The sequence below is a fragment of the Mobula birostris genome, chromosome 25, assembly GCF_030028105.1.
Source record: "Mobula birostris isolate sMobBir1 chromosome 25, sMobBir1.hap1, whole genome shotgun sequence".
Classification (NCBI taxonomy): Eukaryota; Metazoa; Chordata; class Chondrichthyes; order Myliobatiformes; family Myliobatidae; genus Mobula; species Mobula birostris.
The window spans coordinates 13,401,916-13,412,503 of NC_092394.1; the positions used below are offsets into that span (position 1 = coordinate 13,401,916).

Genomic DNA, 10,588 nt, shown 5'->3' on the forward strand with positions numbered 1-10,588 from the left:
CGGATATTTGGAGGGTATGGCCCAGATCCGGGTCAGGATCCGTTCAGCAGTCTTATCACAGTGGGAAAGAAGCTGTTCCCAAATCTGGCCATACGAGTCTTCAAGCTCCTGAGTCTTCTCCTGGAGGGAAGAGGGACGAAAAGTGTGTTGGCTGGGTGGTTCGTGTCCTTGATTATCCTGGCAGCACTGCTCCAACAGTGTGCGGTGTGAAGTGAGTCCAAGGACGGAAGATTGGTTTGTGTGATGTGCTTCGCCGTGTTCACGATCTTCTGCAGCTTCTTCTGGTCTTCGACAGGACAACTTCCATACCAGCTTGTGATGCACCCTAGAAGAATGCTTTCTACGGTGTATCTATAAAAATTAGTGAGGGTTTTAGGGGACAGGCCAAATTTCTTTAGTTTTCTCAGGAAGTAAAGGTGCTGGTGGGCCTTCTTGGCAGTGGACTCTGCTTGGTTGGACCAAGTCAGGTCATATGGCGTTAATGTAAGACTTTACTCTGGCCTAAGGGTGATTTATGTATGGCAGGGTGGAGATACGTCTCTACCAAAGGAGGTGTAAGGCATTTCTTCCCTCAACTAGTGTGTTTGCTGGATGGGCCGTGTCCTTGATTATCCTGGCAGCACTGCTCCGACAGCATGTGGTGTAAAGTGAGTCCAAGGACGGAAGATTGGTTTGTGTGATGTGCTGGGCTGTGTTCATAGCCTTCTATGGAAACACTAAAGTTCTTGAACAGAAAATCCTACAAAAGATAGTGTATTTGGCCCAGTACATCACGGGTAAAGCCCTCTCAACCATTGAGCACATCTACATGAAACGCTGTCATAGGAAAGCAGCATCCATCACCAGAGATCCCCAATACCCAGGTCATATTCTCTTCTTGCTGCTGCCATCAGGTAGAAGGTACAAGAGCCTTAGGACTTGCACCACCAAGTTCAAGAACAGTTACTAACCCTCAACCTCAGGCTCTTGAATAGAAAGAGATAACCACACTCACTTGCCCCATCATTGATCCTGTTATAGTTACTATTCTATAGCTTTCTGAGTATGCCCACAGAAAATGAATCTCAGGGTTATATATGGTGACATATATGTAATCTGATAATAAATTTATTTCGAACTTAGTACTTCGTATTTAACTCTGGTCTAATCACAGGACAATTTAAAATGATACTAGCCAGTACGTCTTTGGACTGTGAGAAAAAACCTGAGCACCCAGAGGAAACTGACAGGCACACAGGAAGAACGTACAAACTTTCTTACAGAGGACGCTGGCACCGAACTCCGAACTCTGATGCTCAATTAACATCGAGGATTCCCAGTAAAGCCAGAGCCCAAAACTGCGTGGAGTCCGACTGCAAATAAACTGAGAAAATCAGCTATCTGAATCCATCAGTAGTTTGCATATTTCCATATTTCTCAGCAAGTGCAAGTCCAGGACATTTTTCAGTTTTAGCGGCTGTTCCCCACCTGAATCAGCATGGATAACTTTGCTCACCTCAACACTGAACTGCTTCCACAACCTATAGACTCACTTTCAAAGACTCTATAACTCATGTTCTCAGTAAAATGAATCTCCAGGTAGCATACAGTGACATATACATACCTCGATTATATTTTGAACTTTCTGACCCTAGTGATTCTGATCAGCACTGTCGGGCAAATATATCTTGATTATGGATCTCTAAATCTACTGGCTTCCATTTACAGAAAAGTGACATTAACCAGTTGTTTACAACCTTATTAGACTATAAAGACAAACATTGAAATTTATGATGTAAAAAGTTACTGTTAGTGCGAGCAGAAGTAAGTTAATCTCCTCAAGGATATTAGTGAACCAAATGAGTTTTTACTGCAACGTATTACTGTAGAAAGTGCACTAGAGCAGAAATTAATTCTTGCTTCCAAGTACAAAATAAACATTATAGTTGTGGCCATATCTTATACTCCACTTGTGAAGTTCAGTTCCATTCTAGTCAATGCAGCAAAAGTGTCTGAAGATAGAAGCCTCCCTATACGTTTCAATAGTGAGTAAGTGTGAGGTGTTGCACTTTGGGAGGGATAAACCAGGATAAGACTTATGATAGGGCTCTGAGATATGCTGTAAAACAAAGGGAGCTGGAAATACAGATCCATAATTCCTGGAAAATCTCATCGCAGGTGGATAGGGTCATAAGAGACCTTTTAGCTTATTGGCCATAGTTAATCGGACCATTAAGGATGGAGTTGGGGTGTAATGTAGAAGTTATACAAAGAAATTGGTGAGGCCAAACTTAGAGTATTGTGTGCAGTTCTGGTCACTGACAGAGAAAATATTGCCAGGTCAATAGACAATAGACAATAGGTGCAGGAGTAGGAGTAGCACCGCCATTCACTGTGATCATGGCTGATCATTCACAATCAGTGTCCAGTTCCTGCCTTATCCCCATAACCTTTGAATCCGCTATCTTTTAGAGCTCTATCCATCTCTTTCTTGAAAGCATCCAGAGACTTGGGCTCCACAGCCTTCTGGGGCAGAGCATTCCACATTTCCACCACTCTCTGGGAGAAAAAGTTTTTCCTCAACTCCGTTCTAAATGGCCTACCCCTTATTCTTAAACTGTGGCCTCTGGTTCTGGACTCACCCATCAGCAGGAACATGCTTCCTGCCTGCAACGTGTCCAATCCCTTAATAATCTTATATGTTTCAATAAGATCCCCTCTCAGCCTTCTAAATTCCAGAGTATACAAGCCCAGTCACTCCAATCTTTTGACATGTGCCAGTCCCGCCATCCCGGGAATTAACCTTGTGAATCTACGCTACACTCCCTCCATAGCAAGAATGTCCTTCCTCAAATTTGGAGACCAAAACTGCACACAGTACTCCAGGTGTGGACTCACCAGGGCCCTGTACAGCTGCAGAAGAACCTCTTTGCTCTTTTACTCAATTCCCCTTGGTATGAAGGCCAGCATGCCATTAGCTTTCTTCACTGCCTGCTGTACTTGCATGCTTGCTTTCAGTGACTGATGTACAAGAACATTTAGATCTCCTTGTGCTTCCCCTTTTCCTAACTTGACTCCACTTAAATAATAATCTGCCTTCCTGTTCTTACCACCAAAGTGGATAACCTCACATTTATCCACATTAAACTGCATCTGCCATGCATTTGCCCACTCACCCAGCCTGTCCAAGTCACCCTGCATTCTCATAACATCCTCCTCACATTTCACACTGCCACCCAGCTTTGTGTCATCAGCAAATTTGCTAATGTTACTTTTAATTCCCTCATCTAAATCATTAATATGTATTGTAAACAGCTGCGGTCCCAGCACTGAACCCTACGGTATGCCACTGGTCACCGCCTGCCATTCTGAAAGGGACTCATTAATCGCTCCTCTTTGATTTTCAATCTATGTCAGTACTCTGCTCCCAATACCATGTGCCCTAATTTTGCCCACTAATCTCCTATGTGGGACTTTATCAAAGGCTTTCTGAGAGTCCAGGTACACTATATCCACTGGCTCTCCCTTGTCCATTTTCATAGTTACATCCTCAAAAAATTCCAGAAGATTAGTCAAGCACGATTTCCCCTTCGTAAATCCATGCTGACTCGGACTATTCCTGTTACTGCTATTCAAATGTGTTGTAATTTCATTTTTTATAATTGACTCCAGCATCTTTCCCACCACTGACGTCAGGCTAACCGGCCTATAATTCCATTTTCTCTCTTTCTCCCTTCTTGAAGAGAGGGACAACATTAACCACCCTCCAATCCACAGGAACTGATCCTGAATCTATAGAACATTGGAAGATGATTACCAATGCGTCCACGATTTCTAAAGCCACCTCCTTAAGTACCCTGGGATGCAGACCATCAGGTCCCGGGGACTTATCAGCCTTCAGACCCAACAGTCTATCCAACACCATTTCCTGCCTAATATAAATTTCCTTCAGTTCATCCATTACCCTAGGTCCTTTGGCCACTATTATATCTGGGAGATTGTTTGTGTCTTCCCTAGTGAAGACATCCAAAGTACCTGTTCAACTCATCTGCCATTTCCTTGTTCCCCATAATAAATTCACCCGCTTCTGTCTTCAAGGGCCCAATTTTGGTCTTAACTATTTTTTTTCTTTTCACATACCTAAAGAAGCTTTTACCCTCCTCCTTTATATTCTTGGCTAGTTTACCTTCGTACCTCATTTTTTCTCTGCGTATTGCCTTTTTAGTTACCTTCTGTTGCTCCTTAAAAGTTTCCCAATCCTCCGGCTTCCCACTCATCTTTGCTATGTTATACTTCTTCTCTTTTATTTTTATACTGTTCATTACTTTCCTTGTCAGCCATGGCCTCCCCTTACTCCCCTTAGGATCTTTCTTCCTCTTTGGAATGAACTGATCCTGCACCTTCCGCATTATTCCCAGAAACACTTGCCATTGTTGTTCCACTGTCATCCCTGCTAGGGTATTGTTCCATTGAACTTTGGCCAGCTCCTCCCTCATAGCACCATAGTTCCCTTTGTTCAACTGTAATACTGACACTTCCGAGTTTCCCTTCTCCCTCTCAAATTGTAGATTAAAACTTATCATATTATGGTCACTACCTCCTAATGGCTCCTTTACCTCGAGGTCCCTGATCAAATCCGGTTCATTGCACAACACTAAATCTAGAATTGCGTTCTGTCTGGTAGGCTCCAATACAAGCTGTTCTAAGAATCCATCTCGGAGGGACTACACAAACTCCCTTTCTTGGGGTCCAGTACCAATCTGATTCCTCCAGTCTACCTGCATGTTGAAGTCCCCCATAACAACTGTAGCATTACCTTTGCCACATGCTAATTTGATATAATATAACTCAGTCCTGAGGAACTGAGTTATAAGGAAAGGTTGGATGGGTTAGGACTATCCCTGGGAGTATAGGAGAATGAGGGGAGATCTTAAAGAGGGATACAGAATTAGAAGGGGTATGATTGGCTGAATTCATGTAGGGTTATCCCTCTGAGGTTGGGTGAGATTAGAACTAGAGGTCTGAGGTTTAGTGTGAAAGGTAAATATTTAAGGGGTACCTGAGAGGGAGTTTCTTCGCTGATTTATTATCCCTCTCAACTCCATTCTCCTATTTTCTCTCCAAAACTTTTGATGCCTTTACTAATTAAATACCTATCAAACTCTACTTTAAATATACTCAATGATTTGGCCTCCACAGCGATGTGTGCAATGAATAAGAATCAGAGTCAGGTTTAATATTACCAGCATATGTTGTTACGCGGCAGTGGTATATTGCAATACATAATAATAAAAAAACTATAAATTACAGTAATAAGTAATATATATTTTTGAAGTTAAATCAGTAGTGCAAAAAGAGAAAAAAAAAGATATTGAGATAGTGTTCACAGGTTCAATGTCCATTCAGAAATCTGATAGCAGAGGGGAAGAAGCTATTCCTGAATCATTGAGTGTGTGTCTTCAGACTCCTGTACCTCCTCCCTGATGGTAGCAATGAGAAGAGGGCATATCCTGGGTGATGGGGGTCCTTAATGATGGATGCTGCCTTTTTGAGGCTTTGCTCCTTGACGATGTCCCGGATGCTGGGGAATGTTGTTGGGGGAATGTAGAACCTACCGTGAGTACAGTTGGGATTAGGGGCAGTAACTGTAAGAAACAGAGAGGTGTAAAGTGAGGGTAGAAACAAAAAGTACTATGGAGAAAAGTAAAAGTGGCAGGCCGACAAATCCAGGGCAAGCATTAAAAAGGGCCACTTTTCAGCATAATTGTATAAGGACTAAGAGAGTTGTAAAAGATCGCCTGAAGGCTTTGTGTGTCAATGCAAGGAGCATTTGTAATAAGGTGGATGAATTGAAAGTGCAGATTGTTATTAATGATTATGATATAGTTGGGATCACAGAGACATGGCTCCAGGGTGACCAGGGATGGGAGCTCAAAGTTCAGGGATATTCAATATTCAGGAGGGATAGACATGAAGGAAGGGGAAGTGGGGTGGCGTTGCTGGTTAAAGAAGAGATTAACGCAATAGAAAGGAAGGACATAAGCCGGGAAGATGTGGAATCGATATGGGTAGAGCTGCGTAACACTAAGGGGCAGAAGACGCTGGTGGGAGTTGTGTACAGGCCACCTAACAGTAGTAGTGAGGTCGGAGATGGTATTAAACAGGAAATTAGAAATGTGTGCAATAAAGGAACAGCAGTTATAATGGGTGACTTCAATCTACATGTAGATTGGGTGAACCAAATTGGTAAAGGTGCTGAGGAAGAGGATTTCTTGGAATGTATGCGGGATGGTTTTTTGAACCAACATGTCGAGGAACCAACTAGAGAGCAGGCTATTCTAGACTGGGTTTTGAGCAATGAGGAAGGGTTAATTAGCAATCTTGTCATGAGAGGCCCCTTGGGTAAGAGTGACCATAATATGGTGGAATTCTTCATTAAGATGGAGAGTGACATAGTTAATTCAGAAACAAAGGTTCTGAACTTAAAGAGGGGTAACTTTGAAGGTATGAGACGTGAATTAGCTAAGATAGACTGGCAAATGACACTTAAAGGATTGACGGTGGATATGCAATGGCAAGCATTTAAAGGTTGCATGGATGAACTACAACAATTGTTCATCCCAGTTTGGCAAAAGAATAAATCAAGGAAGGTAGTGCACCCGTGGCTGACAAGAGAAATTAGGGATAGTATCAATTCCAAAGAAGAAGCATACAAATTAGCCAGAGAAAGTGGCTCACCTGAGGACTGGGAGAAATTCAGAGTTCAGCAGAGGAGGACAAAGGGCTTAATTAGGAAGGGGAAAAAAGATTATGAGAGAAAACTGGCAGGGAACATAAAAACGGACTGTAAAAGCTTTTATAGATATGTAAAAAGGAAAAGACTGGTAAAGACAAATGTAGGTCCCCTGCAGACAGAAACAGGTGAATTGATTATGGGGAGCAAGGACATGGCAGACCAATTGAATAATTACTTTGGTTCTGTCTTCACTAAGGAGGACATAAATAATCTTCCAGAAATAGTAGGGGACAGAGGGTCCAGTGAGATGGAGGAACTGAGCGAAATACATGTTAGTAGGGAAGTGGTGTTAGGTAAATTGAAGGGATTGAAGGCAGATAAATCCCCAGGGCCAGATGGTCTGCATCCCAGGGTGCTTAAGGAAGTAGCCCAAGAAATAGTGGATGCATTAGTGATAATTTTTCAAAACTCGTTAGATTCTGGACTAGTTCCTGAGGATTGGAGGGTGGCTAATGTAATTCCACTTTTTAAAAAAGGAGGGAGAGAGAAACCGGGGAATTATAGACCGGTTAGCCTAACGTCGGTGGTGGGGAAACTGCTGGAGTCAGTTATCAAGGATGTGATAACAGCACATTTGGAAAGCGGTGAAATGATCGGACAAAGTCAGCATGGATTTGTGAAAGGAAAATCATGTCTGACGAATCTCATAGAATTTTTTGAGGATGTAACTAGTAGAGTGGATAGGGGAGAACCAGTGGATGTGGTATATTTGGATTTTCAGAAGGCTTTTGACAAGGTCCCACACAGGAGATTAGTGTGCAAACTTAAAGCACACGGTATTGGGGGTAAGGTATTGGTGTGGGTGGAGAGTTGGTTAGTAGACAGGAAGCAAAGAGTGGGAATAAACGGGACCTTTTCAGAATGGCAGGCGGTGACTAGTGGGGTACCGCAAGGCTCAGTGCTGGGACCCCAGTTGTTTACAATATATATTAATGACTTGGATGAAGGAATTAAATGCAGCATCTCCAAGTTTGCGGATGACACGAAGCTGGGTGGCAGTGTTAGCTGTGAGGAGGATGCTAAGAGGATGCAGGGTGACTTGGATAGGTTGGGTGAGTGGGCAAATTCATGGCAGATGCAATTTAATGTGGATAAATGTGAAGTTATCCACTTTGGTGGCAAAAATAGGAAAACAGATTATTATCTGAATGGTGGCCGATTAGGAAAAGGGGAGGTGCAACGAGACCTGGGTGTCATTATACACCAGTCATTGAAAGTGGGCATGCAGGTACAGCAGGCGGTGAAAAAGGCGAATGGTATGCTGGCATTTATAGCGAGAGGATTTGAGTACAGGAGCAGGGAGGTACTACTGCAGTTGTACAAGGCCTTGGTGAGACCACACCTGGAGTATTGTGTGCAGTTTTGGTCCCCTAATCTGAGGAAAGACATCCTTGCCATAGAGGGAGTACAAAGAAGGTTCACCAGATTGATTCCTGGGATGGCAGGACTTTCATATGAAGAAAGACTGGATGAACTGGGCTTGTACTCGTTGCAATTTAGAAGATTGAGGGGAGATCTGATTGAAACGTATAAGATCCTAAAGGGATTGGACAGGCTAGATGCAGGAAGATTGTTCCCGATGTTGGGGAAGTCCAGAACGAGGGGTCACAGTTTGAGGATAGAGGGGAAGCCTTTTAGGACCGAGATTAGGAAAAACTTCTTCACACAGAGAGTGGTGAATCTGTGGAATTCTCTGCCACAGGAAACAGTTGAGGCCAGTTCATTGGCTATATTTAAGAGGGAGTTAGATATGGCCCTTGTGGCTACGGGGGTCAGGGGGTATGGAAGGAAGGCTGGGGCGGGGTTCTGAGTTGGATGATCAGCCATGATCATAATAAATGGCGGTGCAGGCTCGAAGGGCCGAATGGCCTACTCCTGCACCTATTTTCTATGTTTCTATGAAACGAATGTGGAGAAGTATTTCCACGTCCTTTAGATCCATATACATATTGGCACGCTTTTTGAACAAGACATTCCTGGTAGCAATCTTTAGGGAGCTGAATGAGCACATTTCACATAGACTGTGTTACAAGTGAATATGAGAATGCAGATTTGCAAATATCATTCAACCCTTGGTCTTTACCAGTTCTGTCTTCAGGGTACCTCTGGGTAACTTTATATGACTTGAAAGGAGGCATTCTTAATCGGCATACTCGCCCTATCCGCAGACTATACCTTCATACAATACTACAGTATTTAATCTTGCGTGGCTGGCTATATTGCTGTAGTATTTAAGTCACAGGAATGTAAAAATCTGAGTTGTTTCCCATTATTTGAGCTTGTTGTGCCTTACACTGTTCAGCTTCACTCGCCCCAACAATATGACTTGTTGAGCTAGGGAGCTAGGACTTTACTCTTTGGAGAGAAGGAGGATGAGAGGAGACATGATAGAGGTGTACAAGGTAATAAGAGGAATAGATAGAGTGGATAGCCAGTGCCTCTTCCCCAGGGCACCACTGCTCAATACAAGAGGACATGGCTTTAAGGTAAGGGGTGGGAAGTTCAAGGGGGGTATTAGAGGAAGGTTTTTTACTGAGAGTGGTTGGTGCGTGGAATGCACTGCCTGAGTCAGTGGTGGAGGCAGATACACTAGTGAAGTTTAAGAGACTACTAGACAGGTATATGGAGGAATTTAAGGTGGGGGGTTATATGGGAGGCAGGGTTTGAGGGTCGGCACAACATTATGGGCCGAAGGGCCTGTAATGTGCTGTACTATTCTATGTTCTATGTTAGCAATGAACTGCTCCCACAACCTATGGGCTCTCCATCTCGTGTTCTCAATATTTATTGCTTATTTATCTATTATTATTTTTTGTTTGTTGTATTTTGTTCTTTTTGTATTAGCACAGTTTGTTGTCTTTTGGTTGATTGCCTGTCTCGTTGTGTGCGGTGTTCTATTCATTCTATTGTGTTTCTTTGTATTTACTGTGAATGCCCGCAAGAAAATGAATCTCAAGGTAGTATATGGTGACATATCTCTACTTTGGTAGTAAATTTACTTTGAACTTTGAACTTGAACTGAAGTTATTGTTAAGGGGCCAAAGAGCTGTCCTGCCAAATGCTAAGAGACCTTTTAGAGTGGAAAAAAAATTCCTTTGCACTTCAAGGGTTTGTGTGGAGTATGGCCATTTTCACAGGCTCACTATTAACAATTGCAATCAGCAAATGCTTATCAAGTTACAATAAGTCAATATCTCAAGTTCAAGTTCGAGTCGACTGTACACATGCATACTGCCAAACAAAACAATGTTCCTACGTATCAATCACAAACAACAGAAAACCTGCAGATTCTGGAAATCCAAGCAGCACACACCAAATGCTGGAGGAACTCAGCAGGCCAGGCAGCATCTGTGGAAAAGAGTAAACAGTTGACGTTTTGGGCCGAGCCCCTTCATCAGGACTGGAGTAAAAAGATGAGAAGTCAGAGTAGGAAGGTGAGGGGAGGGGAGGAAGAAATACAAGGTTGTAGGTGACAGGTGAAACTGAGAGAGGGGGAGGGATAAAGTTAAGAGCTGGGAAGTTGATTGGTGAAAGAGATACAGGGCTGGAGGAGGGGGAATCTGATAGGAGAGGACAGAAGGCCATGGAAGAAAGGGAAGGGGGAGCAGCACCAGAGAGAGGCAATGGACAGGTTAGGAGATAAGGTGAGAGAGGGAAATGTGAATGGGGAGTGGTGAAGGGAGGTGGGGGCCATTACCAGATGTTCAAGAAATCGATGTTCATGTCATCAGGTTGGAAGCTACCAAAACAGAATATAAGTGTGGCCTCATCACAGCAGCAGAGCAGGCCATGGACTGACATGTCGGAATGGGA

The 10,588-nt window shown here is 43.2% G+C and overlaps 1 protein-coding gene across 1 annotated transcript in view; it reads left to right on the plus strand.

Annotated features, from left to right (window-relative positions):
- The window catches only part of LOC140187802 (kinase suppressor of Ras 1-like), a 548,168-nt gene extending 541,983 nt beyond the window's left edge, over positions 1-6,185 (plus strand). The window contains exon 21 of the mRNA XM_072243559.1: positions 6,175-6,185. The gene's annotated coding sequence lies outside the window, so the exon portion shown is untranslated. The remainder of the gene's footprint in view (positions 1-6,174) is intronic.
- Positions 6,186-10,588: the final 4,403 nt, after the last annotated feature.